Below are 17,844 nucleotides of genomic sequence, written 5' to 3'. Positions count from 1 at the left end.
TACCTGGAAATTCCCCTTCACCTTTTCCCTTCTTTTTTAATTTTCCAATTACAGTTGACATTCAGTATTATACTGATTTCAGGTATACAGCATAATGGTTAGACATTTATAGAATTTAAGAAGTGATTCCCCAATTAGTCTAGTACCCACCTGGAACTATACATAGTTATTACAGTGTCATTGACTATATTCCCTATGCTTCACTTTACATCCCCATGACGGTTTTGTAACTACCAATTTGTACTTCTTAATCTCTTCACCTTTTCCACCCTGCTCCCAACCCCCTCCCATCTATCACCCCCACAAATCTAGTACCCATCTGACACCATACATAGTTATTACAATATTATTGACTATATTCCATATGCTATACCCTACATCCCCATAACTTTTTAACAACCAATTTGTACTTAATCCCTTCCCCTTTTTTCATCCATACTCTCAAACTCCCATCTGGCAACCATCAAAATATTTTCTATATCTGAGTTTGTTTCTGTTTTTTGTTGTTGTTCTTTAAAATCCATGTGTAAGTGAAATCGCATTGCATCTGTCTTTCTCTGTCTGACACTCCACTCAGCAAAGTACCTTCCAGGTCCATCCATACTGCCACAGACGGCAAGAACCCATTCTCTTTCATGGCCGAGCAATATTCCATTGTATATATGTACCACCTCCTCTTTATTCATTCTGCCATTGACGAACACCCAGGCTGCCTCGACATCTTGGCCATTGTAAACAATGCTGCAATGAACATGTGGATGTACAGGTTCCCTTGAAGTAGCGTTTTGGATTTCTTCAGATAAGTACCCAGAAGTGGGATTACTGGGTCCCTCTTTGTCTCTTGGTGTAGCCTTTGTTTTAAGGTCTGTTTTGTCTGGTATAAGTATTGCTACCCCAGCTTTTTTGTTTGTTTCATTTATATTTTCATGAAATAACTTTTTCCATCCCTTTACTTTCCATGTCTGTGTATCTTTCAATCTGAAATGAGTCTTTTGTAGGCAGCATATATAAGGGTTTTGTTTTCTTATCCATTCAGCCCTCCTATGTGTTTGATTGGAGTGTCTCCCCCTCCCCTCCATCTTAAAGAAGCTCCTCTAACGTTCCTTGTAATACTGGTTTGGTGGTGATAAACTCCTTTAGCTTTTATTGTATTGGAAGCTCGCTATTTGTCCTTTGCTTTTAAATGATAGCCTTGCTGGGTAGAGTACCCTTGGTTGTAGGTCCTTGCTTTTCATCATGTTGAATATTTTGTGCCAATCCCTTCTGGCCTGCAAAGTTTCTGTTGAGAAATCAGCTGACAGTCTAAAGGGAGCTCCCCTATGAGTTACTGGTTGCCTTTCTCTTGCTGCTTTTAGGATTCTCTCTTTGTCTTTAACCTTTGCCATTTTAATTATAATGTGTCTAGGCATGGGCCTGTTTGGGTTCATCCTGTTTGGGAGTCTCTGCACTTTCTAGACTTATATGTCTGTTTCCTTCACCAGGTTAGGAAAGTTTTCAGTCATTATTTCTTCAAATAGCTTCTCAATCTCTTGCTTTATCTCTTCTTCTGATACCCCTATGATGCGAATGTTGTTACATTTCATGTTGTCCCAGAGGTCTCTTAAACTAGCCTCATTTTTTTTTCTTTTTCTTTTTTTTATGTTCCAATTGGGTATTTTCTGCTACCTTGTCTTCCAAATCGCTGATTCAATCCTCTGCTTCATCTAATCTGCTGGTGATTCCTTTTAGTACATTCTTCATTTCAGTTTTTGTATTCTTCACTTCTGACTGGTTCTTTTTTATGGTTCCTATGTCCTTTTTTATATTTGCAACCTCTTTGTTCCTTGAGCATCCTTATAACCGGTGTTTTGAACTCTGCCTCTGGTAGATTGCTTGCTTTCATTTCATTTAGTTCTTTTTCTTGAGTTTCTCCTGTTCTTCCATTTGGGATGCATTTCTTTATTTCCTCTTTTTGGCTGCCACTCTGTGCTTGTTTTTGTGTATTAGGTAGATCTGTTATGTCTCCCAGTCTTGGCCGTGTGGCCCTATGTAGTAGGTGTCCTGTGGGGCCCAGAGGTACAGTCTCCCTGGTCACCTGCTCTGGGTGCTCCAGGAATATCCCTTGTGTGGGTTGTGTGTACCCTTCTGTTATAGTTGAGCCTGCATTGCTATTGGCACTTCAGTGAGTGGGACTGACCCTCAAGCTAGCTGGCTGTGAGGTTTGGCCACATCCAAAGCTTGTGTGCTGCTGGGCTTACCCCATGGAGTGGAATTTGCTCCAGCAGGCTTTGGTGCCTGTTGAGACCACCCTTTGGGTGTGCAGCTTGTGGGGCTAATTGGGCAGTGCTCTGCTGTGGTCTGAAGCCAACCTCCAAGTACATTGGTCCTGGGACCTCTTGAGAGGGGCTCTGGTGCAGGCACTGGTCAGCCACTGCCTGTGGACTCTGATAGTTTTCCCAGAAAGAGTGCAATGTGGGTGGGGCTGGTGGCTTGGGAGAAAGTGCCTCCAGTGTTGTGGGAGTGGGTGGGGCATCATCACTTGTAATTATCATTTGAAAACTTTAGCCATTCTGATACATAGTGGTCTCTCATTTCTCTAATGGCTAATAATGTTGAACGTCTTTTCATGTGCTTTGCCAGCCTCATATCCTCTTTGGTGAGGTGTCTGAGTTATTTTAATTTTTAAATTGGGGTGTTTTTTTTTATTATTATTGAATTTTGAGAGTTCTTTATTCTGGGCACAGGTCCTTCTTTAGGCGAGTTTTCTTTACAACTCTTCAATGACTGAAGATGGAAACAGGATACAATTTCTAGTTATTGAAGTGGTTTGCTTATATTTCCAGGTAATTCTAAACTCATAGTTTAGGTCTCAAACCTTTTACAACTCTCAGCCTTTTTCTTTAATACCCAGCCTGTACTTTATCATACAGGGTTGTCTCACAATTCTACAGTGTTGTCTGAGATTTAGGAATGCTAAGCAATTGAATTGCTGTGTTGTGATTTAGTGCTCTGTTATCTTCTTTCTAGATATAAATTGCTCTTTCACAAGAGAAAGGATTATTTCTAGTGTGTGGCGTAGTGAGCAGAGGAAGGCTGGATCAGATGAGCTCAGAGAATTAGGCCAGAGCATGTCCATGTAGGGCTACATATAGGCCATAGATTTTATTTCATTTGCAAGAGGAAGTAATTAGAGTGTTTTGAGCAGGAGAATTTTTAAAGATGCCCCTGACTGCACTGTAGAATGGATTGGAAAATTGACTGTAGGGAAGTAAGGAGCGTCAGAAGACTGCATGGTCATCCAGGTGAGAGGTGATGGATGGTAGCTTAAACTGGGGCTGGTCGTAGTAGAGGTGGAGAATAGATTTAAGATCTGTTTTGGAGGGAGAATTGATAGGGTTTGCTGATGGTTTGGATAACAGAATATAAAAGAAGGGTTAGGAATGACTCCTAGATTTTAGGCTTGAACAACTAACGGATATGGGTTTCAGTTAGAAAGATGGGGAAGATTATCCAAGAAACCTGTTGATATAGAAAATAGGAGTAGAATCTAGAATTACGTTTGACTTTGGTAAGTTTGAGCTGCCTGTTAGAAAGCCAAATGGAATGTTAAATAGGCAATTTGGATATAGCAGTCTGGAGCTCAGGGGAGGTTTTTTTTATTAAATATACATTGTTGAATTATCACAGTATAGGTGGAAGGCTTAAGTCTCTAAAGAGAGAATATTGGTAGAAAAGAGGCCCAAGGACTAACCCCTGGGGATATGACGAAGACATTCAGGAATTCCAAGAGTACTTAATAAGAGAGACTGAGAAACTAGTGGTTTGAGAGAAAGGAGGAAAACCAGGAGAGTGGTATTTTGGAAACCAAGGGAGGAAAGTGTTTTAAAAAGGAGAAAATTCAGATGCTTGTCCAATTTATTTCATCCATCCAAGCAAACATTCCTGAGTACTTTCACTTTATGGGACTTCATGGATAGATCCAGCAGGACAGATATTATACTAAAATGCTAGTCCACGAAGAGTTTCCATATATAGCCATGCGCCTAACGGTGACATTTTGGTCAGTGACGGACTGCATACACGGTGGATGGTGGTCCCATAAGATTATAATGGAACTGAAATATTCTTACTGTGTAATGATGTCACGGCCATTACAATGTCATGTGGCAGCTCACGGTTTGTGGTGACGCTGGTGTAATCAGACCTGCTGTGCTGCCCGTCCTATAAAAGTACAGCACATACAATTGTACAGTAAGTGATACTGACAATAAACGACTATGTCACTGGTTTATGTATTCACTATACTTTTTATTGTTACTTGAGAGCGTACTCTTTCTACTTAGAAAAAAAGTTTGCTGTGAAACAGTATGTTGTGTTATAGTGGCAGCAACCTCATACATCTCTTGTTTATTATATATCTTGATTGCATCGTTTTGCCTTGTGTTTGATTTAATCTCATGTGTTTGTGTACAGTAATACGTTGTACAGGCTTGTAGCCTAGGAGCAACAGGCCGTACCATGCAGCCTAGGTGTGTAGCAGCCTGAACCATCTGGGTTGCACTCTACGATGTTTGCACAACATTGAAATCGCCTGACGACGCTTTCTCAGAACGTATCCCTGTCGTTAAGAGGGACATGACTATAGTATTTTAAGGGGTTCAGTGTGAAAGCTATATAGGGTTTCTAAGGGCCCATCTGTATTCACTTTTGATATTAAAATTTCAGAAAGTTGCCTTGAACACCTTAACACTCTTGGTGAATCTACAGTGTTCCCAAGTTCTATAAAGAGCCATCAATTTATTAGAATCGAGGATTTGGTATGCAAACTTATCTGATCTATAATAGCACCTATTGAGTATTATAGATACATAGGTCATTTAAAGGCAAATGAACTACAGAGGCAGCTCTAATGTAGAGGTTATTTACACAAACCTGCAAGTTACTTTAAATCTCTGAACCTCAGTTTCTTCATCTGTAATGTGAGGATGAGGAACTAGTGTATTTCTTAAGCCCCCTCTGGATCTGAACCTTAATCATTGCATAAGTCGGGACCTAGTGTTCAAAGAAATCACAAGTGCCTGAGACACGGAACAAGCACATCAACCCTCAAAGCCTGTAATATCCTGATCCTCGAGACCTTCAGGGGCCAGATCAACTTCTAGTTGTCTGATGATGGAAGCGCAAGATTTTAACAGTTGGAAGCTAAACTAATGAAAGTCCCTGGGAGTCTCTTTGGAATAAACCCAAAGACAATTTTGTGTACACGTATTTCCTAAGGATCTTTTGACAACTCTGGTTTAACTATTTAGTATAATTGCATTATGTGTATTTTCACCGCTCTGATAGGGGCCAGTAAATTAAACTCAAAATCATGGAAGATATTTCTAAAAAGAGCTATAACCCCTGGATGGAGAAATAATAACCACAATCATAATAAAATACAAACACATTTGTTGATCCACATGTTCATTTCTCGTACTCTTTAAGTCTTTTACGTATTTTAATCCTTCATCCTCACAACAATCCTGTAAAATGAATATTTTTATCTTTTTTGTTTTTGTAGATGAGGAAACTGAAACTCAGAGAGATTGTCACACAGCTAAAATAGTGACTGGTGTGATGCAAAGCTGGGGTTGCTTTTGCTTTGACTTTAGAATTACAGTAAATATAAACAAACAAAACCCTCAAAGGTAATTTACTACAAAAGGTCAATAAATAAATGTTTGGTTCTCTAACCCAATCAGTAATCTCCAAAAGCTTAGGTAGATGTGAAGGGGAGCATCCAGGCTGCTGAGGAGAGTTAGAGATGTGACGCTACTATACGAAGGTGCTTTTCTCATAGTAGCTGACCCGGTAGGCAAACCCAGTCGGCCCCAGGCGGGCAAGAGTTAGAAGCTCACTCAGGTGAATTACCACCATGAACTTCAGAATATCTGGGACACTTTCTCATACATTCTATTTTGTCCTCATTGGAGGTTTTCTCACTGTCTTCTTTTTACTGATGGGTATCCTGAGATAAAATGGTGATGATATAATAATAATGATAATAATATCTTACATTTATTGAGCATTTACTCTGTGCCGGGTACTTTACATATATTTACTGTTCTCAGCACTAAGCACATTACATGTATTAACTCAATCCTCATAGCAGCCTTGTGATATAAGTACTATTGTTATCCCCATTTTACAGATGAGGAAACTAAGGTAGTAGGCCATACATTAAAAGCTGAGATTTGAACTCAGACAGTTTGACTTCATACCTCATCCTCTTCATCATTATACTTGTGGCAATGATTTCACAATATATGTAAGTGAAGTCATTATGCTATATACCTTCAACTGATATAATACTGTCAATTATGTCTCAAAACTAGGGAAAAGTTTAAATAAAAAATAGAACTAAAAAATAAAACAAATGTTAATATGAAAAATCACTATACTTACTATATTACTTTTTGATACATAGAAAAATGACCTGCCTGAGATCAAAAGCCTAGCTTATTAATCCTCACCAATTTTGTATAAAAGCTGGAAGTACAGATGTACACCTCAAATGAGGTGATAAATAAAGTATTGTATTTGGCGCCAAGACCCAGCTCACCATTGCAGGATGTGAATGATGCAGCTTAGCAACAAAACATGAGAAAAAGACTGAGAAGTTTGAGTTACCACATACTCAGGACTGATAAATAATATTAATCCACTATGTTTTATGCACTCATAGAGTATATACTTTGACAAATACATTACAGATGTCCTAAAGTTGACAAACCCAATTTGCATTTCTTAAAAACATAATAAGGAATGGGGAGAATAGACCCCTCTTTGTTCTGTACTAATCAAGCCATGCTCGATTCTGAGCATGATATTTTCATATGATCCTTACAAGCAGGAACATGTCCGAGGGAAAGACAGATGGCCATTGTGATAAGGGGAATAGAAATCGTATGCCATGTACGTCACTTATTGGGACTATTGGTATTACACTCCAAAGGCTGTGAAACTCTTGGTGGAAAAATGGAGGGAGCAGACTTGTTCAGGTTGGTCAGTGTCCACAGATTGAAGTAAGACTGGTGTGTTTTTATTACAGGGAATTACATTTAAGCTTCAGGAACCCTAGCGGCTACTCTCAATCCGTATGAAGCCATATAGTACCCTCTGCTTCACTTCATCCCCAGCCCTCGTCACCACCATACCACATAGGCTGGCTTCATCTGCTTTTCTAGAACAAGGCCATCACACTGGTCGCATTCACAGTTCTAGTCTCCTCAGAAGCTAGCAATGCAATCTCTCTGTCCCCATTACAAAACTTTGGAAACACGGAATTTCATTGAACCAACTTGGGCCAATGTCTTTTATTTCAGTCCAGATGGCAATAGCCAGTTTCCATTCCTGCTCCTATCAGCTTGTCTAGTAGTGTAAACCTAGTGCTTCACAGAGGAAAGGATCAGTACCAGCGAGCAGACACCCAAAAGCCACCTGTTACAGATTCTGCTCTCACCGTACACTGATCTCTGACAATCTCATGCATGCCCACAGCCTCCCTTCAGAAGACTCCAGAACTGCATATTCTAGCTTTCATCGAGGTCTTCCTCACCTGCCTCCGCCTACACTGTTCCCGCTGGCTGAAATGGACATACGTATGTGCTAAGACCCAGTTCAGGTGACACTGCTTCTAGATAAATCTTTTTTTCTGCTTCCCCATTCTCCAGAAGCACTCACTCGCTTCTCTGTGCCCACTCTGTCTTCTCTCTCTAGTTTAGTAGTGAGTGCTCTGTATTGAAATTATAGCATTAAGGTCTGTCTCCTCCACTTTTGGGGGTACACAAAAGACACAAAGGAGCCCTCAAATAGTTATCAGTGAATAAATGTCAAGAGATGGTTTGAAGAAAGAAGTAATAATTATGAGTGAATCTGTGTCTGCTTTATACTTCCAACTTCAGAAATACTTACTTGTTAGAGCTTTGGTGTGTGGGTCCAAGCTATCTATTAATGAATGAAATAATCTGTTTTTGTTTTTTGGTTTTTCAGAGAAGACTTCTCAGACTCAGCCAACTCATTTTTTCCTAAATGAGCTCCTTAAAAGTTCCCCATAACTGTCTAAATAAGACAAACCACAGATTTGCAGGTTCTTTTCTCCAACTGGAAAACCTAAATTTGCATGAATATGAAAGCTTTTCATCCCAAATAGAAATTTGATTCCTAATTCAAAGATTTCTGCATGTAAGAGACAGGAAGGAACTAGCGACTGTGGTCTGAGTTTCTATTTTCTTGCCCCCACCTGTTGCCTGATGGGGTAGCATTTTCCCTGGATTTATTTCCTGTGGCTTCAGCTAATTCTTCTTTGTTTCCAGGCCTAAGTGGTTAATGGTGGTAGCATTTTGTTTTTTTTACAGTGAGAAACTTTTGTATTTAGAATTAGCCAGCTGGACTCAGTTTATACGACCCCAATTTTGTCGGCAACACCCAAAGCATCATAGTCAGGAGCCAGTGGGACATACGCCTTCTTCTCTCCATCAGGCTCCATCAGGGTGTTGACCTTGGCCGCGTCAGTGTCATGGAGCTTCTTCACAGCCTGTTGGATGTGGGGCCTGTTGGCCTTGACATCCACAATGAACAAAGTGTATTGTTGTCTTCCATCTTCTTCATGGCTGACTTGATGACGGCATGGTGGTCAGGCTTGTTTCACCTGGGGGCGCTCTTCCCAGGAGCCGCAGTGTCTTGGGCCTTTGGAAGGTGGGTGACGTCCGGATCTTCTTTTTCTCATGGCTGTGGACTCCTCTCAGGACTGCTTGCTTTGCCTTCAAAGCCTTGGCTTTGGCTTCGGCTTTGGGAGGGGCAGGGGCTTCCTTCTTCGCTTTCAGTGCCATCTTCATGAAAAGGATTTCCCTTTTTTTTCAATCTTTTACTCAGCGACTTGTAAGGAAGGATAACTCCCAAACATTCAATCCACACCAATCTCGTGAATTGCTCATTTGTTTTCATTCAAGTGATGTCACTTTTTAGAAATGTCCCCCCAGGAACTCCATGTGTGGCCTCTGGAAATGGACTTTATAGTGGTATGTGCAGCGTAGGAGTAGAGGAGGAATTCTATGATTTTCATTTACTTCTGTTTAAATTCTATGTTTGCAAACGAAATTTTGAGGGTACCTGTTTCCAATTTCAATTCTGCCACACCACCTGAGGCCTTCACTTCAGATGGTGGCAACCTGTGAAACTGAGTGGACTTAGTACTTAGCACGTGCAGCTGATCAGGGAGTTGGAACCAGTAATCCGGTTGAAACAGATCCCCTTTGTTGTAAATACCCTTTAGCCAGGCAAGTTCCAGAATGCCTTAGTTGTCAGTATAATTTTGGTCCAGTGAGCAGCTGTACTCTCCATTTCCTAAATCTGGCCTTCATCACAGTCTGCAAAGCAGGTTTTGATAAAAATCAGTTTCCAAATGTAATTTGTGTAACCTGAGCCCGTGGAATGGGTAAAATGCCCTTCTTGGGGTGGGGGAGGTATTTTTGTTAACAGCAGGGCTGACTGTAGGTATGAGAGTAAGAGCTGTTTTTGGTAACAGGTTTTGGTCTGTATTTAACCAAATTAAAGCAGAACTGGTTGCTGATATGAAGGTACTTAGTACTCACAGGATGGGAAGAAGATCTCTAGTTAGTTTTTTATTTCACAGATTTTGTTGTGATTCATGTTGTCTCTTTGGTTTAAAAAAGAAAAAGGCAGCAGCACTGAGGCTCAGTTTTGATACATACCATCCTTCTCTTCTTCCACCCAGCCCCATAAGAGGTAGTTTGGTATAATGGGAAGTTTGTCTTTGGAAAAGAAGTAAGGTTGAAACTCAGCTCCATCCCTGACGGAATCACTATGTGACCTTGGACAAATCACTTTTCTGACCCTGGGCAAGTAACTTTTTCTAATAAAAATAAAATGTATAAGAAAAATCAAAATGTTGAGCTTGTTTTACTTTTCATGCAAGTTTTTATTTTGAAAGTATGTCTGGATTACAGTTCATTCTCTTAAACGCCTTTGTTCTTGTATTATCTTCTTTAAATACATATGAATCCTAGTTTTAAAAAAATCAGCTTAAATCTATTGCTTCTTCCTATAAAATGTTTCTCTATCACTCAACTGGAATGAAACTACCATTCAACGAAACACTAATTTTATTTCTTTACCACTCACCTGTTTTCAACTCAGTGTATTCGTTCTAACCAGTTCACTGAAACTGTTCTCAGTAGTGATCTTTGAGCCTTTTCTTATTCCTCACACATTTGACCTACGTGGTATTTGACAGTACTCTCTCCTTCGTGAAATCCTTTTGTCCCTTGCCTTCTCATAATCATGGATTTATTTCTTCTTTGATCATGTCATCTCACTTTCCTTCCCTACTTCTGCCTTCCCTTCTCTAATGTCTTGGTTTCATCCTGCTGCTGCTGCTTCCCCATACATCTCTTTCTTGGAGTTCTAATCTGTTGCCATAGTTTCAACTCTTCCATGTGCTGATGACCCCCAAATCCTTCATTCTCGCCTTAACCGTTGTCCTCTAAATAACTGCCTTTGGAATATTTCTGTTTGACTCACTCATCATCCTCTCTCAAACTAAAGCCATTGATTTTGTCCCTCACTCAGCTTTTGCTTCCCTCTTCTCTGTCAGCGATACCACAGTGCCCACAACTCATTTTTTGATACTTTCCGATCCTCACCTCTCCTCTCCCCTCCTCTGGAATCTACAGTCAACAAGCCCTCTCGGCTCCCTAAGCTTTCCTTTCCCTTCCGTTCAGCCGTTCTTTATCGTTTCTGTTACCTAGATGCCCAGGCACTCAATCTTGTCACGACCTGCACATCACTGTGAGATTAATATTCCTGAAATACTGTTTAGATCTAGACATCTCTCTATTTAAAATCCCAGTAGCTTTCATCATAGGGTAAAACCTATTGCAGTCTATTCCAAACTAGTTTTCTAGACTTATCTCTGACCATTCCTCCATAGACCCTCACTACTTTAATATCCTGTGGAGTTCCCTGAAAAACACCTTACCATTTGTTTTCCTTCCTTTTACCATTGCCGATGTCATTTCCCTTTCCTGAAGTGCTCTGCTGGCTTTTGTTTGCAACCTTTTATTGTGAAATAGAACACTGAGAGAAAAGTACATAGAACACAAATGTACAATTTAATGGATTAACATAAAGCCAGCACCACCCAAGTCAAGAACTAGAATATTTTCAGGATCCAAAAGTTTCTCTCCACCCTAGCACTCTCCCACTATGTCTGTTCCCCTTCTGTGCCTGTTTTTCTTAATTTTGTTTTAATTTACCTAAAATAAATGGAATCCTATAGTATGTGTTTGTTGTTTTTTTCTGGCTTCTTTTACTCAACATTGTATAAGTCATCTATGTTACAATAGTTCAAATGACTGTATAATATTCCATTGTGCATATTATACCATCTATAGCAATGTTGATGAATATTTGGGTTAATTTTAATCTGCCTCATAATATGTATGTGCACACATTTCTGCTGGGAATGGGAAATAAAACAGGTATATCTTCAACTTAAATAATGAACACACTCTTTTCCATACTAGTTGTACCAATAAACAGTTCTACTAACAGTATATGAAAGTTAGTTTTTCCAACTTGCCACCATAACTTGGAGTCTTTTTTTTTTTTCTTTTTTTTAACTCTTAGCCATTCTAATGGATGTGTAATATCCATTACACATTGTGTGGTTTTATTTGCGTGTCCTCGATTACTAATGGATTTGAACATCTTTTCATAAGTTTACTGACTATGTGGACAGCCCCCTTTGTGAAATCCCTGTTCAGGTCTCTTGCCCCATTTTGTGCTGGGTTGCTTTTTTCTTAATAATGTATAGAAGTTTTGTATATTTTGAGAGTGAGCTCTTTGTAGGTCGTGTGTATTACATTTTCTCCCATACTGTGGCTTGCCTTTTCACTCTCAAGAAAGTTCTTCATTTTAATGTAGTCCAATTTTAAGGTTTTCCTGTATGATTAATGATTTTTGTGGCCTGTTTTTAAAATGTCTAACCCAAGATGATGAAGATGCTCTTCTTTATTATCTTCTGAGAGAAATACTATTTTGCTTTTGATTTAGGTTTTCCGTCTCCTTTGAATTAAATATTTGTGTGGTGTGAGGTAGGATCAAGTTGCATTGTTTTCCCATATAGATATTTAATTGTCCCAACACTGTTGATTAAAAATTTTGTCTTTTTTTCACTGCTTTGCAATGCCACCTTTATCATAAATTAAATATTCATATATGCATGGTTATGTTGCCGGATTCTTCATTCAGTTCCTTTGGTCTATCTGTCTATCCTTCAGCCAATAAAACATGTCTTAATTACTATAGCTTTAAAATGAATATTGACATATGGTAGATTAACTCTTGTTTTTCTTAAGTATCTTTACTATTTTTGTTCTTTTGCAATTCCATACCATTTTAGCTTGTCAAGTTATATACGCACACAGTTGAGATTTTGAATGGGATTTTACTGAATCTATACATCTTTATAATAATAACAACTTTTCAATCTGTGAGCATAGTGTTTCTCTCCATTTACTGAAATCTTCCTTAATTTATCTTAGAAATATTTTAAGTAAGTATATTATTTCTCCATAGAGATGTTAATATGTCTATTAGATTGCATGCTAGCTATTTTTATTTTTTGATACTGTTGTAAATGCCATCTTTTAAAAATTTCATATTTTTGTAGCTTGTATCGTAATATGGCTCATTTTTTTATGTTTCTTATTTTACTGTGTGACTGCCTAGTACAGTGTTGAATGAAGATGTTGATAATGGGCCATCCTTATTTCCACTCTGGAAAAAAAAGAAAAAGTTTTTATTAAGCATTTCACCATTAAGTATAATATTTGGCATAGGTTTCTTTAGGTAACCTTTATCATATTAAACAAGCTTTTTTTTATTCTGAGTTTGCTGAGTTGAATAATGTTGAGTTCTATCAAAGCCTTTGTTTATTAAAGTACTATTTATTGCTTTTGTTTAAGGTGGATTTTTTTTTTTTTTAAGAGGAACAGGACTTTATTAGGGAACAGTGTGTACTTCCGGGACTTTTCCAAGTCAAGCTGTCATCCCTCCAATCTTAGTTATGGAGGGTGCAGCTCAGCTCCAGGTCCAGTTGCCGTCATTAGTTGCAGGGGGTGCAGCCCACCATCCCTTGCAAGAGTTAAGGAGTCGAACCAGCAACCTTGTGGTTGAGAACCCATGCTCCAACCAACTGAGCCGTCTGGCACTGGCCCATGTGGGAATCGAACCGGCAGCCTTTGGCATTAGGAGCACGGAACTCCAACCACCTGAGCCACCGGGGCCAGCCCTATATTGGATATTTTAGAAAGGAATGAAATTCTTCTCAGGAAACCCAAGTTGAAGAGAGGTTTTCACTTCCAAATTTAAGACATGATTTTATATGCCTATTTGTGTCCTCCTCTTCCTTCACTTGTCTAACTGGCAGTCATACTTCAAAACTCACCTCCTATAGGAAATCTGTCATTACCTTCCCCTGCCACCAGACTGACTATATTCTCCTCTGTGCTTGTGTAATTTTTAAGTTTTTTAGGTTAAAAAAGAAAAAAGCATTTTACTAACAATTGTCACCCCAATAAATTTTTAAAAAAGAAAGAAAGAAAAAAGCAAAAGACAAGCAATGATATTGTCTGATGCTTTAGTTTGCAAAGCTCTTTCATTCTAATACAGACCTCCATGTTATTTATAGGTAACCTGTTAACTCATTGATTCTCACAACAGTTCTTTGAAGAAGGTATTATTATCCACATTTTATTAACTAGAAACTGGGGAAACGTTCCAAAGTCACAGCTAGCAAGGGGCAGAGCCTAGATGAACTTAAGGAGTCTGACTCTAGAGTCCAAAGGCTTAATCTCTATGTTCTACTGCCTCTGTTCAAGAGATCTATTGAGCTGACAGTTGTCGCTTTCCTTTCCATCCCCGAGTGAGACTTACCTTGCCATGGGCCCTGAGATCAACTCTACCGCCCCACCCAAGCCTGTTCCCTCTACTGCCAGACAGATCTGTCTCCCTAATCACAGTCTTCTCAATTAAAGTTTGAAATTCTTCAAAACAGTCTTTGTTCCCACCCCCTTCTCTCCTCTTACTCTTAGGGAGGGGAGCAAGAGAGGAAGATTCCAGTAGTTTTTACTTTAATGTTTGATTTTTTTCCCTTTATTCAATTTTCAGAGTAATGAATTGGTGTTCTAGCAACCTCCAGTGGTAACTAATGAGTTTTTCTTTTTTCTTCTTTTAAGACTTATATTAAAATACAGCTAACGTACAATATTAATATTAGTTTCAGGTATAGATCATAGTTATTCAACAGTACCCGTGTGGCACTATGGATAGTTATTACCATGTTACTGATTATGTTCCCCATGCTAAAAAAAAGGTCATCATTAAATCCAGTAAGCATCTGACACCGTATTATGCTGTCACAGTGTGATTGACTGTATTTCCTATGCTGTCCTCCTGAGACCATTGAGCATCCTTATCACCAGTGTTTGGAACTCCGTGTCGGGTAGATAACTTGTCTCCATTTTGTTTAGTTCTTTTTCTGGAGCTTTGTTCTGTTGTTTCATTTGGGACCTGTTTCTTTGTCTCCCCATTTGGCTGCCTCTCTGTGTTTGTTTCTGTGTATTAAGTAGGGCTGCTGTGTGTCTTGGTCTCAATAGTGGCCTTATGTAGTAGGTGTCCTGTGGGGCTCAGTGGCTCAGTCTTCCTGGTCACCTGAGCCAGGCTCTCCACGTGTGTCCTTTGTGTGAGTTGTGTACATCTGTACAAGACTCTTCTTGTAGTTGAGCCTTGTTTGTTATTCGCACATCAATGGGAAGGACTGACCCTGGGCTCATTGAGTGTGTGGACTGGCTGTGACTACAAGGGCAGAGCTGCGGTGCAGGGGCTGACCCTACAGAGCAGGATCTGCCTCAGCAGGGCTCTCGTGCCTGCCCTCTCTGCCCTTGGGTGTGTTGTCCTCGGAGGTGGCTGGGTGATGCTCCAGCTTGTTTTGAAGCTGGACATTGGTCATGCCAGCCCCAGAGCCACCTGGAAGGGGATCTGCTGCAGGTCAAGTTCAGCCACAGCCCATGCCCCAGCCGGGGCCACCCAGCAGGAGCCACAAAGCAATCTGCACATGGCCACTGCCCATCCCGTGCTTGGACGCGCCTCAAGAGGCTAAACCATGAACCAAGACCAGCTGCTGCTAGCGCCAGGATTAGGGCTGCTCAGCCAGAGGTACAGGACATGCGTAAGCCAGATGCTGCTTGTCTGGGTTCCATGAACCTATAAGAGACCCTTGGAAAGTCTGCAGCATGAGCCAAGGCAGGCGGTTTATACAAAAAAGCCACTGGAAGTGGCTTGGGTGTGCCCGAAAGTTGGGCAGAGTAGGGTCTCGAATCACTGGGGTGTGGCCAGCGAAAGCCCGTTAGCCAACTGGATGGAGACTCAGATATGGCGGCTGCCTGACCTGCACACCCGGAAGGAGGTGTCAACAAAGAAACAATGGCTTCCGCCAGCTCCGTCGTCCGTGAGAAAGCTGCCCGTCCAGGCTGTGTCTTGAAGCCAGACAACTCAGGTTCCCCCCCTTATGTCCCTCTCGCCTCTCCAGCTGCCGCCCCAGCACTGGAGCTCAGAGCCAGTGATTCCGTCCGTAAGTCCATGCACTGTCCCTTTAAGAGGAGCGCCTGGGACTCCAGCTGCCCTCCATCTCATTCAGCCACAATCTCCACTGTTTTGCACAACAAGAAATCATGGGGACTTCTCTCCCCAGCACCGGAGCCCTGGGCTGGGGAGGGGCTGGGACTCCTGCCTCTTCCAGGGGGTGGGGGACCCTCCGCAGCCATGATACCCCTCTCCATTTTTAATGATCACACACAGGTGTGGGACCAGCCCGGTCCGTGTCTCTCGCTCCCCACCAGTCTCCAGGTGGCTTCTTCTGTATGTCTGTAGTTGTAGGGCTTCGGTTCAGCAAGATTTCGGGCAATTCTCATGATGGTTGGTTTGTAGTTTAGTTGTAATTTTGATGTGGTGAGAGGAGGTAAACTTGGCATTTACCTGCTCCGCCATCTTGACTGGATCCATGAGTTTTTCTTTTTACAGTTATGGTGAATGCACTGGTTTTTATATTTGAAGTGTTGTAATCTATTGCCATCATTATTCTCTTTGATACATAGGTTGCTCAATTTTAGGCCACTTTGGAGGCTCTTTATGTCGTTTGCTGTGTCCTTTTGACACGACCCATTATTAACTCTTGGGCAGCACATCAAGACTCGTCTTGCACGTATTTTTCCTCAAACCTGGAATCAACGATTTCTCTAAGGAGTCCTGCCTCCTGTTGTAGGAGATGGTATTTTTAAAGTTCACAGTCTGAGCCCTTCTAATACTCCTGATCAAGACAAACATTCAGTTTCTCTGATAAATTAGTAAGGGTCTTCTCTCTCCTACACTATTTTTTACTCATTGCTATTTTTGTAGATAGCAAACTACCTTGTTCAGAGCTTCAAATACCTATCATTTTTCAAACCCTCAGCTTTTCATCAACTACTCTGTCTTTTATCTTTCTGATTTATGAACATGACAGTCACTATGAGCCATAGTCTCCACTTTGAAGTGCTTATTTACCTGACTTTCTTCCCATTGTATTTTAGGTAGAATAATGCAGATTTAGAACATTGAATTAATAGATTAAGAGTGCCTAATTAGGAATGGTTGTGAACCATTACTTTGTGATGGGCTCACTAGTCAGAGAATGCAGTAGATGTAATGAAACTGGAATTTCAATGAGGCATATGACACAGTCATTCATGATATCCTCATGTGTAAGATAGAGAAATGGAAGCCAGGCTAGATTTCCTAGTGTAATTAAGAGACAAAACTCGTTGACCAACTGTTTCCAGAACGCTAATGGTTAAGTCAGACTGGAGAAGGAGCTCTTGCAGTTTGCCTGAAGGCCACATTGTTTGTTTTCACTTCCATCTTTAAAACCATATTAATCTAATACTAGCCATACCTGGAGAAAAGGAGGTGGGAGAAGTAACTGAGTGGCAGGAACGATCCCCAGAAGATTTTAATAGACCAGGATGACATACAGAATTTATTATGTAAAGATAAAATTGATCAAGGACAAATATAGAGACTTACCCTTGGATTTAATATTGACCTTACCCAGAATAGAAGAAGAAAGACATGGGTTAATGGTATGTGAGATAAATACTTCAGGTTTTAGATGTCTGTGAACCAGGTGTGAATTAAGTGTAAGGGGGATTAGAAATATAGCTATCTTGGAATTGGAAGATCTTGAATTCTAATTTCACTTCCACTCCTGACTTAGCTGTATAGCCAAGATTAAATTTCTTTACCTCTTTAAGTTTCAATTTTCTCATTATAAAATGTGTAGCATTTTTATGCATCAGTAGTTATAAAATACTATGTGTTTACTGGTGCTGATGGCTGCAGAAACATCTAAGCAAAGTTAATTGAGTCTTAAATTATATTAAGAAAAACCATTTAATTCTGGATACTTTGTGTTAAGAGAGATTTTGATACTATCTGATTCTGCTAAGAATAAGAAATGAAAGAAGGGAGGTGGCTAGATGCTCAGTTGGTTAGAGCTCGAGCTCTGAACAACAGGGTTACGGGTTCAATTCCTACATGGGATGGTGGGCTGCGCCCTCTGCAACTAGATTGAAGGACAGTGACTTGGAGCTGATGGGCACTGGAGACACACACTGTTCCCCAATATTCCCCAGTAAAGAAACAAAAAAGAAAGAAATGAAAGAAGGAAAATTTATAGTTGGGAACCCCATTTTTCGTTAAATC

At 40.3% G+C, this 17,844-nt stretch overlaps 1 protein-coding gene and 1 pseudogene across 6 annotated transcripts in view; one reads left to right on the top strand and one right to left on the bottom strand.

Moving 5' to 3' along the window:
• The window catches only part of NR6A1 (nuclear receptor subfamily 6 group A member 1), a 202,460-nt gene that overhangs the window by 139,445 nt on the left and 45,171 nt on the right, over positions 1-17,844 (top strand). The gene's annotated exons all lie outside the window — the stretch shown is intronic.
• LOC109445989 (large ribosomal subunit protein uL23) lies at positions 8,420-8,858 on the bottom strand (annotated as a pseudogene).

Source organism: Rhinolophus sinicus, linkage group LG04 (genome assembly GCF_036562045.2).
Source record: "Rhinolophus sinicus isolate RSC01 linkage group LG04, ASM3656204v1, whole genome shotgun sequence".
Classification (NCBI taxonomy): Eukaryota; Metazoa; Chordata; class Mammalia; order Chiroptera; family Rhinolophidae; genus Rhinolophus; species Rhinolophus sinicus.
This window is presented reverse-complemented; position numbering and strand designations above follow the sequence as displayed.